Here is a 13,679-nt window from a genome sequence, read left to right as displayed (position 1 = left end):
TCAGAGGCACTGAGTGCATTCACACTGTTTCTGCCATGGCCGCCACCGTCTCCAGATCTTTCCATCATCCCAAACTGAACTCTGTGCCCCTGGAGCAGCAGGTCCCCACCTCCCCATCCCCAGCACCGGTAACCTCGACTCTACCGCCTGTGTCTGCGAATCTGACTTCTCTCAGGACCTCATCTAAGTGGGATCGCAGAATACTTGTCTTTTCATGACTGGATCGTTCCTCTTAGCACAACGTCCTCAAGGCTTATGTGAGCATTTCCTCCCTTTGTAAGGCCATCCGGTAAGTGTGACGTGGTATCTCGCTGGGGTTTTCCTTTGTGCCTAACGTTTAGTGACATAGAGCATCTTTTCCTGTGCTCGTTGACCTTGCCTTTCATTTAAAGAAAAATTTGCACGGCATGAAGAATCTTAACAGAAAAGACACTGTTCTGCCACCTCGCAAGGCTCCCTCCGACACGGCGTCTTGAATGAATAGCCCTACTATGTCAGAATGCGGCCGGGAGCTGAGACTGACTGAGCGCTGGCTAAGCTCCCGACGGCCGGCGCCTCAGCCTTCAGCAAGCCTTTAAAGAGCTCAGGAGGCGGAAAGGGTTCTTCCTGTTCCGCGGGGACATTACACTACCTGCCCACGGGTACCCAGGTGGCGGGGAGGGGAAGCGGGACTCGCACCCCAGGCCCGCTCACAGGCCAATCCCTGCACAGCACGGATCAGGAAACTGAGGCCCAGAAAGTCTAAAACTGGTCCAAGTCCATCCAAAGAGGGGCAGGGGAGAGGGACTGGGGTCCTGAGCTCCAGCTCAGTGCCATGTCCGTGACGTCATCACTGATCGATCGCTGCACAGACTGTTCCGGAGGCTGGCGGGGGCCCAGAGCTGTGACCCAAGCCACAAAGGATAAAGATATCTCCTCCCGTGACCTTATGGTATTACGGGGAGTGACTGGTGACAGCACACAGTGAAACGCGGAGAACGGAACATAAGGTTGGGTGTGAGCTCATCCACTCGTGTTTCATGTATTGTTTGCTCGTTCATTTTTGTGATTCTTCTGTCCATTCAAGAAAAAGTGAGAGGTGACTGAAGGTTGGCAGAGGTAAGAACGGTTCTGGAAACAACTGACAAGTCCTTGTAAGACAAGCGGGGGCCGTGAAGGTGATGGGGAGGGGACGGGGGTTCCTGATTGGGGAAACCATGCAAGGACCGGAGGTGAGGATGAGCCTGGCTGAGGGGGACGCCAGGCGGCTGCCCAACTAGGGCTGTTTGGAGAATTGTCAGGCACTTCACTGTCTGCACCTCCAAACACAGCGGGAGACTACCGACGGCTTGCATACAGTTGGAGATGGGAGAACAGTTTGTTGTAGAAACAATTAGGGCAGGCACTGGAAAGAGCCCATTAGCTATCACGGGAGCCTAGCCAAGGGAAAACTCGGCCTCCCGCGATCCCACTGCGGCAGAGCCCACAGGCTCGGGGCAGAAATGCAATGGTTCCGCCACATCACTCCCGCGCCCCCTCCCCAGGCGGGATGTCCTGAGGATGAACCGCCAGGGCGTGCAAGGCTCACAGCTGCTGGTCTGTAAGGGGCGCTGCTCCCGCCAGCAGGGAGCCCTCTCCCGAGTTCACAGACGAAGGGGAGGGAGCCACGCTCCCTCTGGCGCATCTGTTTCAGTTGCGCGTCTCTGCTCTGCAGTTGGTGAGTCCGAGACCATCTGCACAGCGGATCACTTAGGAAATCACGCGGCCACTCTGCAGAGAGCTCACTGGCTCTGCAACCCAGGGGGTCTTTGGTAAGTGGTCACAGCCACACTTCAGCACCAGTCCCTTTCCCCGGTTTCCTCTGGGGACTTCAGAGCCAGGGTCCTCGCTCTAAGCAAAGGCAGAACGCTGCCCTCTGGACTGGCAAACCGAGGACAGGGACTCGGTGAGGAGAAGCAGGCCCCGGGCTCTGGGGTTCTGGGAAACTGTCAGGACTCCACCCGCACCCCTCCGCGCCCCGTCCCTGTATGTCTCCGCGTGCTTTGGCTCCCCGTGGTGGTGCCTTGGCCTCTTCTTCCCAGGACTGCTCACCCTTGAGGAAGGGGACAGGAGCCTAGAAGTGTACATTCCTCCAGGGCAGCTCTGAGCTGATGGGCCCGCTCCCTAGTCTCGGGCGGGGCCGTCCTGATGTTTAACTTAAACTCCCAAGTTCCCATGTGGGTCAGGCCGAAGGTGGCTCAGTGGGAAGGACCTTGCCGGAATCTGATTCCTCCCTCTTCATGTCCTGCTTTCCCTGACCCTTACAGACTTTGCCTGGAAGCCCTTCTTAGATAAAGTACTAGCATAAAATCCTTATCTTGGGGTCTGTTCCTGGGGAATCCTGCCCAAGACAGGGCTCAAACCCAGCCCCCTTCATTCCCAAGAGCTCAGCACCTCTGGGGAGACCACCACCTACTCTATTCTTAGCCCAGGGACTAGGCAGCTCACAGGGTGCTGACCCCACCAGCCGTCTCCGGAGAGCCTGGGATGGAGACCAGGACAATCAGAGTCACATCTCTGTGGTGCTAGGAGAGGTTTGGGGTGAGCACGTGACCCAAGCTGGCCCAGCCAGAGTCGAACCCAGGACTTTAGCAGGAACTAGGGGGAAATGGGGATTTTCCTCCCTGGATGCGGGGAATCTGTGCGTCGGCTCAGTCCACATGCCCGAGTCTGCTGTGGAACATCACAGGGACTGTGCTGTGGGGCGCCCCAGAGGGAACATTCCAGGCCTTCTAGGGCAAGACAGCCTCCCAGTCCACGCTGAAACTCAGAGGGTTTCTCCCTGTGCCTTGGGATGGGCCGACTCCAAATGCAGGTTCAAGCGGTGCTCTCGGTCGATGCCCCCGCGGCCGCCACACCCTCAGCCCAAGCGATGAAACCCCTGCTGGGGCGGGAGGGCACACCTCAGACTTCCCGGCTAGGGAAGGACCTGTTTCATGACACGGCGGGCCTGGCGGCGCTTGGGTGCCTTCAGTTCTGGCATCAGTCCTGCTCGAGCCAGGCTGCTGGGAAAAACTCCCCAGTCATTCCCCATTCATCTCAGTCGCTGAGTTTCCTGACACGATTGCCGGACCCTAGAGCCTCTGCCTCTCCGCCAGGGCCGGAGGGCGGGAGCCTTTCCCAGTTCCCTCGCAGGCCCAAACGCTCCGTTTTCCCGGGAAGCGCGAATCCTCCGGGAGTTAGCTTACTCCGCACACCGCGCTCCACGTGTGAGAGCGGTGATTCACAGCAGGGCCCGTGACAGCAGACGAACGGGTCTAACGCCCATGTGGCCTACTTCCCGGCTGTCCCTGAGGAGTCCGCACCCAGGGATTGGCAGGCGGCCGAACGCTCTTAGACCACGCCTCCCCCGCCTCATGCCCTGGTCATCCACTGCATCCTCGACGTCTTACAGCTCAGGGACTCTACGGCAAGCGCACCCTGCCTGGAAATTAGAACAGGGATTCCCAAAGAGCGTACTCCGGAACCCTCCTCCCTCAGCATAAACTGAGGCAAGGGTACCTGAGTCAAGCACATTGGGAAAGACCTCAGACTAACGCCCTTGCGTGGAGATTTACAGTGGAGGTTGGCTGTGTCTTAGTTTGGGTTCCCCAAGAACATTTACTGAGATAAAGCTTCCTGATTCCTAAAAGATGGGGTGAAGGTCAGGAAGTGAGACAGGGAAGCAAAAGCAGCCCTTGAAGGCTGAGTGGTGGGGCCGCCACCCCTGAGAACTGAAGCTCAATCCCCACCATGTCTCAAGCCCCCGCACTGCCAGGGAGACAGGGGACGCTGGGGGCTCCCACATCAAACAGTTGTGCTTTTCTGTCGATAAGAAATAACAGTTGTCTTTTGTTCAGAGGGCCAGAAGAATGGATTAGCCCCATGGGCCCCTACAGATTTGGTTGAAATTAATCTTCCAAAGACACACAAAGAACATGAAAGAAAAATCCCAGATTAATAATAAAAAGAACTGAGGCACTTGCCAGGAGAAAGGAAAAAGGGAGAAAACAAGCAAGTTGAGGCCCGCAGTGCACGCAGCTCCTGCTCTCGGGCACACCCGACAGCCCTGGCCTGCAGCGTGCCCCCAGCACCCTGCTCACGTGGCCGGTGCCAGAGGCCGCCCGAGGAGAGCGCCCTTGGCGCTGCAATTCACTCAGAGTCTGAGTTCTGCGCTGGCTCCCGGGAGACACGTGCATCCGGAGGAGGGACGGAGGCTGGGCCTGCCCCCTTCCTGCCCCTCTCAGACCTCACCCCGAGCCCCCCCCCCCCAGCGCCACAGAGAACATTTCCCAGGCTCCCTTGCTCTCTGCAGGGATGAGAGGGGGAGAGCCAGGCGTTCCCGCCCAGCTCCCTCGGCTTCCGTGGTGTCCCCAACGCTGGCTGTGTCTGCTCTTGGCGCCGGCGTCCACCAGGCAGCCCTGCCTCCGTTGCTGTTTCGGGTACTTCCCAGCAGCCCCACGTGATGTTAGCTCCTACCTAGAGACCTGGCTTCCATGCCCTGGCCCTCAGATGACAGTGACTTCCCGCCACTGCTCCCTCCCGGCTCGCCTCGCCATCCTCTGTGCGCCTTCTTGGCTCCTGCACTCTGCTACCAATTCCCATGTCTAAAGGCTTCTGCCTGGAAGACCTGGGGCGACTCCTGCTGTTCCGACTGGGTCCTGATGGAAGCAGTGGCCTGTCCCGTGGGTTGGGGACCCCTGGCCTATGAGGTGAGAAACTGATCTCCCTAGTTGGGGAGCTGTGAGAAACAGAGGCCGGGCTGCAAGGAGCAAGGATTTAGGTCAAACTCATGATCACACAAAAGCCACAGAGGCCCCTCAATGCCACCGTTCCCACAACTTCTCTTTGCCCTGACCCAGAACATTCTAGGACTGTCACTATTACTTACTATTATTATGGAAATTGGAGCCGAGAGAGGGGAAAGCGATGGCTGAAAGCCCGTGTGGGGCTTGCACACAGGTCGCTGACTCTAGGGCTTGCACTCCTGACCCCTGACCACTGTTCTACTGGTTCCCTGACAAGCTCTTCACCCCCCCCCCCCAAGTAAGCATGGCCCACGGCCCTGTTTCTGATCTCCTTAGCCATCTCTCAGCATCTGGCTTTAAATGGAAGTTTAACTAAGAGAGAAGAAAATACCTGCCTGGGTTTTGCGTCTTAGATCTCATCTGACTTCTAACCAAGATAATTCCTTAATCCATTCGGCCATGAAGTGGCAGAAGCAGCCTCTGGGTCCCAGAGGCTTGGCTGTAACTGTGGGGCCCTTTCATCGACACAGATGCCATCTCCAGTCCAGCCATACTGAGCCATCCCCCACTCTCTCACACCCACGGGAACGCTCGGGGGGCACCAGCAAGGTGCTGGTGAGGCTGGGGCTGGGTTCCACTCAGAGAATGAACCAGGCTCATCACTCCACGTGAGGATGGAGCTAGGACACGAGCCTCATTAGCAAATGTCTCTTAACAACTGCTGACAACCACCAACACAAACCCCTTCTCCTCCAAGAACGTTTTAGGCCATAGATTCAAAGGCAGTGTCCCACCCATTCCCCGGGAGCCAGGCTCATCAGAATGACAATTAGCTACGCTTTTTATAAAGTGTGGCCTTGGGATGGGGAGGAACTGGGTTATTCCCAGAGAGTCTGCTCCACTGATACAAGAAGCCTGTTTGCAGTGACTGGGAGACTGCCAGGCACCTCGTAGGGAAGGAGCGAGTCTGCGAAGATCAAGCCGGGACTGACCTGATTTCTTCCTGGGGAGCTGCTGCCCGGTGCTGCCCTAGAAACAACTGTTTCAGGTCCTTGTCATCCTATCACCATGGTCACCACCGACGACCTCCTGCTCCTCAGCCGGACAATATTCGTCAAGTCTGCTGGGTTAGGCACCTTGTTACTGTGGCTAAGTAAACCTGGAGTAATCAACTGAAATGGGGGCCCCTATCTAGACTCCCACCAATCAAACATCAATCAACCACTTTCTGAGGCCCTGGGATGCACTGAACCACTAGCTCTCAAGCCAGGCTGCACATCAGGATCACCTCGAAAGACTTAAAATACAGCCTGGGCCTGGGCCTCCCATTAAACCAATTAAATCCAGATCTCCGGCCGTGGCAGCTGGCATTTGTGTTTTTTAAAAAAGCTCCACCAGAGACTCTAATGTGCAGCCAAAGTCAAGAAGAGCTGTTGTAAGAAACGTTCTAGAAATGGTGGAGAGATTAAAACGAAAAATCCTGGCCTCTAGGAGGTACTCACTGCCTAGTTAGGGAAATAAAATGCAGTTAAATAGCAATGTATGTGTTAAATGATGAAACAAGACAACAGCTCCAGAGATGTTTCAAAGTAGCACTTAACTAGCGGGGGAGAGAGAGAACTTGCCAGGTGAGTGGGAGGACAATGAAGTTCAGAAGATGCAGAGAAGAGAGGGGGCTCCAGCGTCCAGGCGCGCTTTGTGGGAGGACTGGAAGTCGAGGGCCGGGCGCGGCTGAGTCACTCCCAGCTGAAGTGCTCTCCATAGCTGCCGAAAAGCAGGCTGAACCTGATGTTTTCTAGGCGGAGTTGTGGCGAGACGACTATATTAAGCGGTGGGTCAGCAGGAGAGCAGCCTGAGAGGTCAGTCGGGGCTGGGTTGACAATGGCCTTGAGCCTGCTGCATGGAAGATTTCTAGAACTTACTCATTGCGTGTAACTGATATTTATAGCAATTGAGCACAGTGCTTACAGTTAACAGTACCTGAAAATTTGAGGAGGTTGATCTTAAGTTAAAACTTTTGCCACAAAAAAGAGGGACACAGGAAACCTGGAGGTGATGGGTGTGTCTGCTACCTTGATTGTAGTGATGTTTTCACGGATGGAGGCATATGTCCAAACTCATCAATTGTATGCACTACTAACATGTGCCGTTTTTGGTACATCAATTATATCTCCATAAAGCTGTTTTTGTTGTTTGTTTTTTTTTAAAAAAAGATAGTGGCCTTGACTGCAAGCTGAGGTGCTTGGCTTTTACCCAGTAGGTAGTAGAGGAACTGCTGATTTTCTGAGCGGGGAAGTGACAAGACACAGATTTTTAAAATTTTTCTTCACTGAGGGTTTGGATCTATAATGTAATGAAATGCAGCATGGACTGGAGTGGAAGGGAAGGACCTGGGGATGAGAGGGCACTTAGAAGGCTATTGTATTATCTCAGGAATGAGAACTTCGATGAAGACAAAGCTGTAGATAGAGGAAGACAAAAGAAGAGTCAATGGGCTTCGTGACCAACAGGATATTATTCCTCCTGCCTGATTGGGCGGTGGTGCTATTAACCCGATAGGGAGGCGGCCAGCCTGGCAGAGCAGAGAACTGAGGCTTTAGGACAGGGGCCTGAGGGTAACTGTGGTTCAGCCACTTACTGATCAAATAAGCTTAGACTCTTAGGGAGATGGTTTCCCCATCTGTAGAGGGAGGCCTTGCACGTTTGCTGGGAGACGACAGATACTGTGTAGATAATGCCTCCTGTGGGGCCTTGCCCGGAGGGAGGGCTTCGCTGGGGCATTGTTCCGGTGCAGGGGACCTAGGAGGCTGCGCAGAGAGATGTGGTTACCCAATGAGCTTAGTTTCAGACACGCTCTACTTGCGTGTCTCAGTGGCACGTCAGCATTTGGACACCTACACGGCACCGGGGCAGGACAGAGCGAAGTCAGGGAAAGCTCCTGACAGGTGGAATGGGAAAGCAGGAGGGGCCGTCGCAGGAGGGTGAGCCGCCAGGTCCTCTCTCCAGGGCCCCCGCTCCACACATGATCAAAGAGAAGCAGATTATGGCAGGGGGTTCCTGCTGCGATTTCAGAAGCCAACAACAAGAATTGGCGAAAACCAGATCAAGCCAAGATGGAGGAAAAATTGACCCCGAAACAACCCCGAAGCTCATCACACCATCATTATAATGGAAGCTGACACCACAGGTAGAAGGGGGACCAAGGGGGACCAAGGGGGACCGTCCCATGACACTTCCAGAACAGACCGTATCAGGAGCAAGACACCCCCAACCAGAAGGCAGAGTCAGAATTTGGCACCACAAAGTTCAGAAACAACCCACCCTTGGAAACACCCAAGAACTGACCGATCAGCATGCAACTCACTTGCAAGTTCGCCTGCATCCACGCAGACGTCTGCTTTCAGTTATTTCGCAGCAGCGCCCTGGGACCAGGAGAGCAGCGGGCGGCGGCAGCCCGGCCTTACGCCTGACACTGTCCCCAGGAACCCGCCTTGGCCTCTTTTCCTCCACCTAAATAAAACTTGCTTTTGCTCTCACTCCGACTTCTTCCCGAATCCTTTCCTGTGCGCGTCGAGAGCCTGGAAGTCCCGGCCATGCTGGGGCAGGCCAGCCGGGGTTCAGAACTGGTCCGGTGAGAGTATCGCGGCAGAAAGGTTCCGTACGCAGCAGGCGGTAAGGGCCCAGTGCTAAAGCTAAGGGCCATTTGTACAGAGGTGACCACGGAGACTGATGGAGGTGGAAGAGACTGCCAGGGAAAGTATGTAAAGAGAAAACGGGGCTCAAGAATGGGTTGGGCTCAAGCTCACTGGTCGTGGGCTCATCCTGGAGATAGTCTGAGCCTCCGTCAGCTGGGGAAGGGCTGGCCCACCCACCCACGAACTGAGAGTAGAGAAGGAGTGTGCTCAGAGGAAAGCTGGAGGCACTGCCAAGCCACCAGGCAGGCCCACAGGCCAAATCTCTCCCTCCCACAACCTGGTTTTATATAAAGCTTTATTGGCACACAGCCACATGCCTATGCTTATGCATTACCTATGGCTACTTCTGAGCTACAGCATCAGAGCTGAGCAGTTACTGCAGTGACCATCGGGCCTGCACAGCCTAAAATATTTACTAGCTGGTCCTCTACAGAAAGCGTTTGCCAACCTCTGCACCAGAGTCTAAGTCCCGGAGAGCAGGGCTTAGGTCTGTTACATAGTCACTGTTGCATCCCCAGTGCTGGGAGATGCCTGGCAGGTGGTGGGCGCTTAATGAATGTTTGTGGAGCGACTAGAGAAAGGGCAGTGGGTGCTGGGTTGGTGAAGGACTGGGTTTACTGCTGAACCGTGGGGAGTGTCAGCACTTTGGGGGCTGGTTTGAGTGACAGGAGGCACAGAGGAGAGGAGGAGCTCCATGAGAACAGCTCAGAGGCTGGTCAGCTGCAGGAAGGACAGAGAGGAGGATCCTAGACCTGGAGGGTAAGAGGGCGCCTTCAGGGGAAGAGTGGAAGCAGCTCCTTGTGCTACATTTGGAAGGAGCCACAAGGGGGAAGAGGCTCAGGTTCTTGAAATACTCGGGTCCCTTGGGAGGTCTCCTCTCCTGACCTTGTCTTGGTTGACCCCCGAGTGCCTGGACTTTCCGCTCTGACATCCACCCTGCAAACGGCTCAGAGGCGTGCACACCAAGTCCAAGGTCACGCATGGTTAAAAGGAGTTACATCCCCTCACGGACTAATTCACACGTTCCTCTGAGACACAGAGCCCTGAGCTTTTCCTCTGGGGTGAACACCCGAGTCTCTGGGGGCACGTTGTCCTAGGGGCTGTCAAACTTAAAGCAGGAATTTAAGGGCTGGTTTTTCTTTTCCTTTTCTTCAGCGTAATTAAAAGACCCCTTCTGCTAACTTTATTGGAGTGTATTAGTTATCACCCAGCTCAGTTTCCGTTCTGTTGCATCAACCTAAACATCTGCAGTCCATTAAAGATAGGATGGGGACCCAGCTCCACTCCCTCGCGGAGGAACCTTCCCTATGCTTCTCTGTGGGGCTGAAGGAGCTGTCAGTGAAAGAAGCACCGCAGGTCTCAGTACCCACGAATCCATCCCCGCCCCCCCAGCCCCTGGTGCTTCCCACTGGACGCTGAGTGTAGGCAGGGGAATTGCAAGGAACCTGACTATTCAGGCTTCTTTAAGGGAAAACCACATTGCATGCATGCCACCTGGGACTGGGGGTCGTACTCCTCGGGCGTGTGACCAGTAAGCGTTGTCATTTAGGTGTTCTTTAGGAAGAGCTGCTGAGGCTGTCCCCCGGGGGGCGTGCTGTGAGGTTGGTTAAGCCATCCCGGGGAAGAGAAGACGCTGCCTAAGGAAGGGCTCTCTCAGGAGGCCCTGGTGCATTTCTTACCTGGGCTGGCGGCTGCTGCTCCGGGAAGAAAACAGGTGGTGAGCCCTGGCTGAGGCCTGGGCCGCTCTCCCTCCCTCTGACAGCTGACCCTTCTGGACAAAATCAAGTCAGAGCCATCTCAGTGTTACTGGACCCACTGGGCCAGTGAGCGTGACAATCTGTGGACAGTCACACCCTCTCCTCACCAATCACCCCGCCCCAGGGGCTCCTTGACCCGGATGCCCCCACCCAAAGGGCGGGTATGAGCACACAACTATGTGTGTTGAAAAACCAGCAGGTTAACGGACCTCGGCCCTTAGGAAATCAACACCAGATCGGTGAGGGTGAGCAGGGGCCGGGGTGGGAGGTGTTAGGCTCCCAGTGACGTCGCAACCGCCTTTAGAACAGTTTGAACTCCCAAGTCCTTCCTCTAGGGAACCTTAGGGTGCTGCGTGCTCCCGCTGGCGGCCACCAGGGGCTGCTGTGGTCAGGCGGAGACCGAGAGAGTTGCTTACAAAGAGGGCAGAGAAAAGGCAAAGCCTCTGGAGCATTTCTGAGATGTCAGGGGTGGGGCAGGGCGCTTGGCCCCTGGCCTCCCTCCTGCCAGCACGTGCCTCCTCCCTTACAGATGACCCCTCTGGATGGCCCTCTGTCGGGCCACAGGCTCTGTGGGCAGGCGCAGGCAGCGATGGCCCAGGGAGCAGGGCTCCTCCGGGGACACAGAGCCGGGCCGGACCCCCAGAGCCCATCTCCAGCGATGAACATGGGAGAGAGCAGACTAGACTGGGGTGCCAGGAGTGCTCAGCACCTTTCCCAGACCCCATAATTCTCCGTGGGGCTGAGACCAAGCCAGGGAACTGTCAGTGCTTCACTTTGACCCAGCACAGAACTTACTGAACACCTACTGTGTGCAGGAGACTTTCTCGGTCAACAGCATTCACATAAGCTTTCTGTGGAAAAGCCGAGTTAGAAATTCAGAGGGAGGGGCTGGGAAGAGCTGAGAGGCTTTTGAAACAAAGCTCACAGGAGCTGGGAAAGCAGGAAACCCTGTAAAACTGCATCCATTTAATTTAGCAGGGGATAGAAACTGGATGGGAAGCATCGAATTGAAGGGTAGGGTGCAAGGCTTTCTTTGTTTCCTGTGGCTAGAAAACATGAAAGCTCGAAAAACAGATCCCTGCTGAAGAGTGGTTTCCTCCTGCTGCTAAAAGGTCACGGCGGCACTGTTATTATTACTATTTTTGTCATTCTTATCTTAGACATTTTTTGCAAGCTTGAGCAATTGTCCACAAAGGACACGCATCACTGCTGATCAATTCAGCTCTTTTCAATTTGAAACAAAACAAAACGGATTCCTCCCCTATTGAAAAAAGACCTGAAATCAGCAGTATTAGTAAATGAGGTCTTCACGCTGCAGCGTCTGTGCTCTTTGCTCTCACGGGCTGGCACTCCAGGCGCCAGGAGGGGGTCTGTCATTGCGGTGAGGTCAGGATCCAGGCAGGATCCAGGCAGGATCCAGGCAGGGCCCCTGCACTTGCCCTCTGCAGCCCTCCCCTGGAGCACACAGGGCTGGGGGCACAGAACAGCAGCTGACTCCCCTTGTGGGACCGGAGGCCTGGGCCTGGCATGCTGTGGTGTCTGTCCTGGCCCCCCAGCTCTTACCGGAAAGGGGACCTGGCCTTGGTGGGTCTGCCCAGGGCCAGCCAGCAGTGTGTAGGTTCTTGACTTCATGCAGGAAAATTTCACAGCACGAGTCCAGACTACTATGAGGGAACATTTATTAAAGCTGGGGACAGTAACACAGGAAGGGCTTAGCACAGAAGAAGCTACAGGAGAGCCTAGGCTGGGCTGCCCCGGCTCTCTGGGAGGTCAGAGAAAAGGAAACCTTGGGGTCAGGTTTAGGGGATGAGCGGCCTCTGCCCATTGCTGTCCTGGTTGCAAGTCTCACGGGGTTCCTCAGAGTTTGGGAGATGCAGGCCTGTGTGGGAAGGAGAGGGAAAGGGAATGGTAGCGGGGAGGGGGCTGGGGGAGTGCTCCCCAGAGGGAGAGCACACAAGTCCTTTGTCTTGAGGCTTTTATTTCTCTCTTGAAGGCGGGAATCTTAAGGGGGGGGGGGGCTCAATAAAATATTCATCAGCTCTCCAGGTGTTGTGGTCTCCACTGATTGGTTGGTGCCAGGGCAGGGGGTCATTAGTCAATGTATCTGGTCCTGAGGCAGCCACTTGCCTGGTGACTTCCCTGCTTATCTGGGCCTGGAGCTGAATACAACTCAAGCCTAGATGTTATCTTTAGGGAGGAAGGCTCAGGGGGTCTAAACCACATCACCAGCTATATGCTGGGGACAAAGTTCTTGTTTTCCCAGGTTTGCCCCTTGTTGGGCATCTGGGGCTTCCTGCCCTGGTGAGTCTCTGTACCTGGCCCATCTAACACAAACCATTTACTCTCAAGTGTCCTTGCTTTAGGGGAGATAGGATTTCCTAGGTGGGTGCAAACTGCTGTTTAACAATCTGTCTGTTTCCCTGTTCCATGTGTCCTGGCTCACGGCCGGTCTCACAGCAACAGTGGGAGATTTCTGGCCTAGTCAAAGTCAAAACCTGTGTGCAGGGGGATGGGGAGCTGCCTGGGGAGGTTTGCTCACCACCCCTGGTGCCCACTCGCAACAGGACACATCTCTCTGTCCCCCTTTGCCCTCCAACAACAGGCCAGTGAGCGTGAGGGAGGTGGAGGGGTGCGGCTGGGTCGTAGCCCCGGGGCGATGGGCTCCCTCCTTCTCTTCTTCCTTCCCTGTCCACTGCCACCCCTTCCAACCGGAAGCTGTTATTCGGTGATCTCTGAGGACAGGTGGCTCAGGGACAGCCAGACCGGTCATCTTGGGGGCTGGAGGACAATTCCTTGGGCTCTCCAGGGCCAAGTGCAGGAGCAGCATCAGGGGAAAGTCTGGATGGAAAGCTGGTGACTCAGAGACACACCTGATGGCGACCTGCGTGCCTGAGACCTCATTTGGGCTTGAAGGTGCCTTATGGGTTCTGTTACGTATTTTCTGCTTGTAAAGCAGTTGACAGGTTTTAAATGCACAAGACGGAGAGGTTTGCTTGTGAGATGTGGGGCGCAGATGCTGAGTATTTCAGTGGGATCTTAGCCACCGGGGCCTCTTTTTCTCTGCTGTGAATGTACAAAGACAAATACCCCCTCTTTGCTTTGATCGTGGTTCCCAGCACAAGGTCTCTGGATTCACATAAATATAAAGATGAATCTGTATGTCTGGGAATCACACCCGGCTGTTTTCTCAACTCCGTCTCTTCTGATGGAAGGCTCAGCACTCGGGGGCTCTTAGAGACGGAGGTGACCTAAAATGATTATCAACACTAGCTTCCTTGAGGAGTGTCATCTGTCTGCTCTTTGCCCAAAGGGGGCCCATGATCAGCAGCCTCTGCATCACGTCACGACACGGGGAAGCTTGTTGACAGTGCAGAGCCTCAGCCCCCCCCCTCCTGTGCGCCCCCAACCTAACCTGCATTTTAATGAGGCCTCCAGGTGACTCAGGAGCATAGTGAAGTTTGAGATGACTGTTCAGATGACAG

Source organism: Miniopterus natalensis, chromosome 18, assembly GCF_054644295.1.
Source record: "Miniopterus natalensis isolate mMinNat1 chromosome 18, mMinNat1.hap1, whole genome shotgun sequence".
Lineage (NCBI taxonomy): Eukaryota > Metazoa > Chordata > Mammalia > Chiroptera > Miniopteridae > Miniopterus > Miniopterus natalensis.
Note: the sequence above shows the minus strand (reverse complement) of the source record.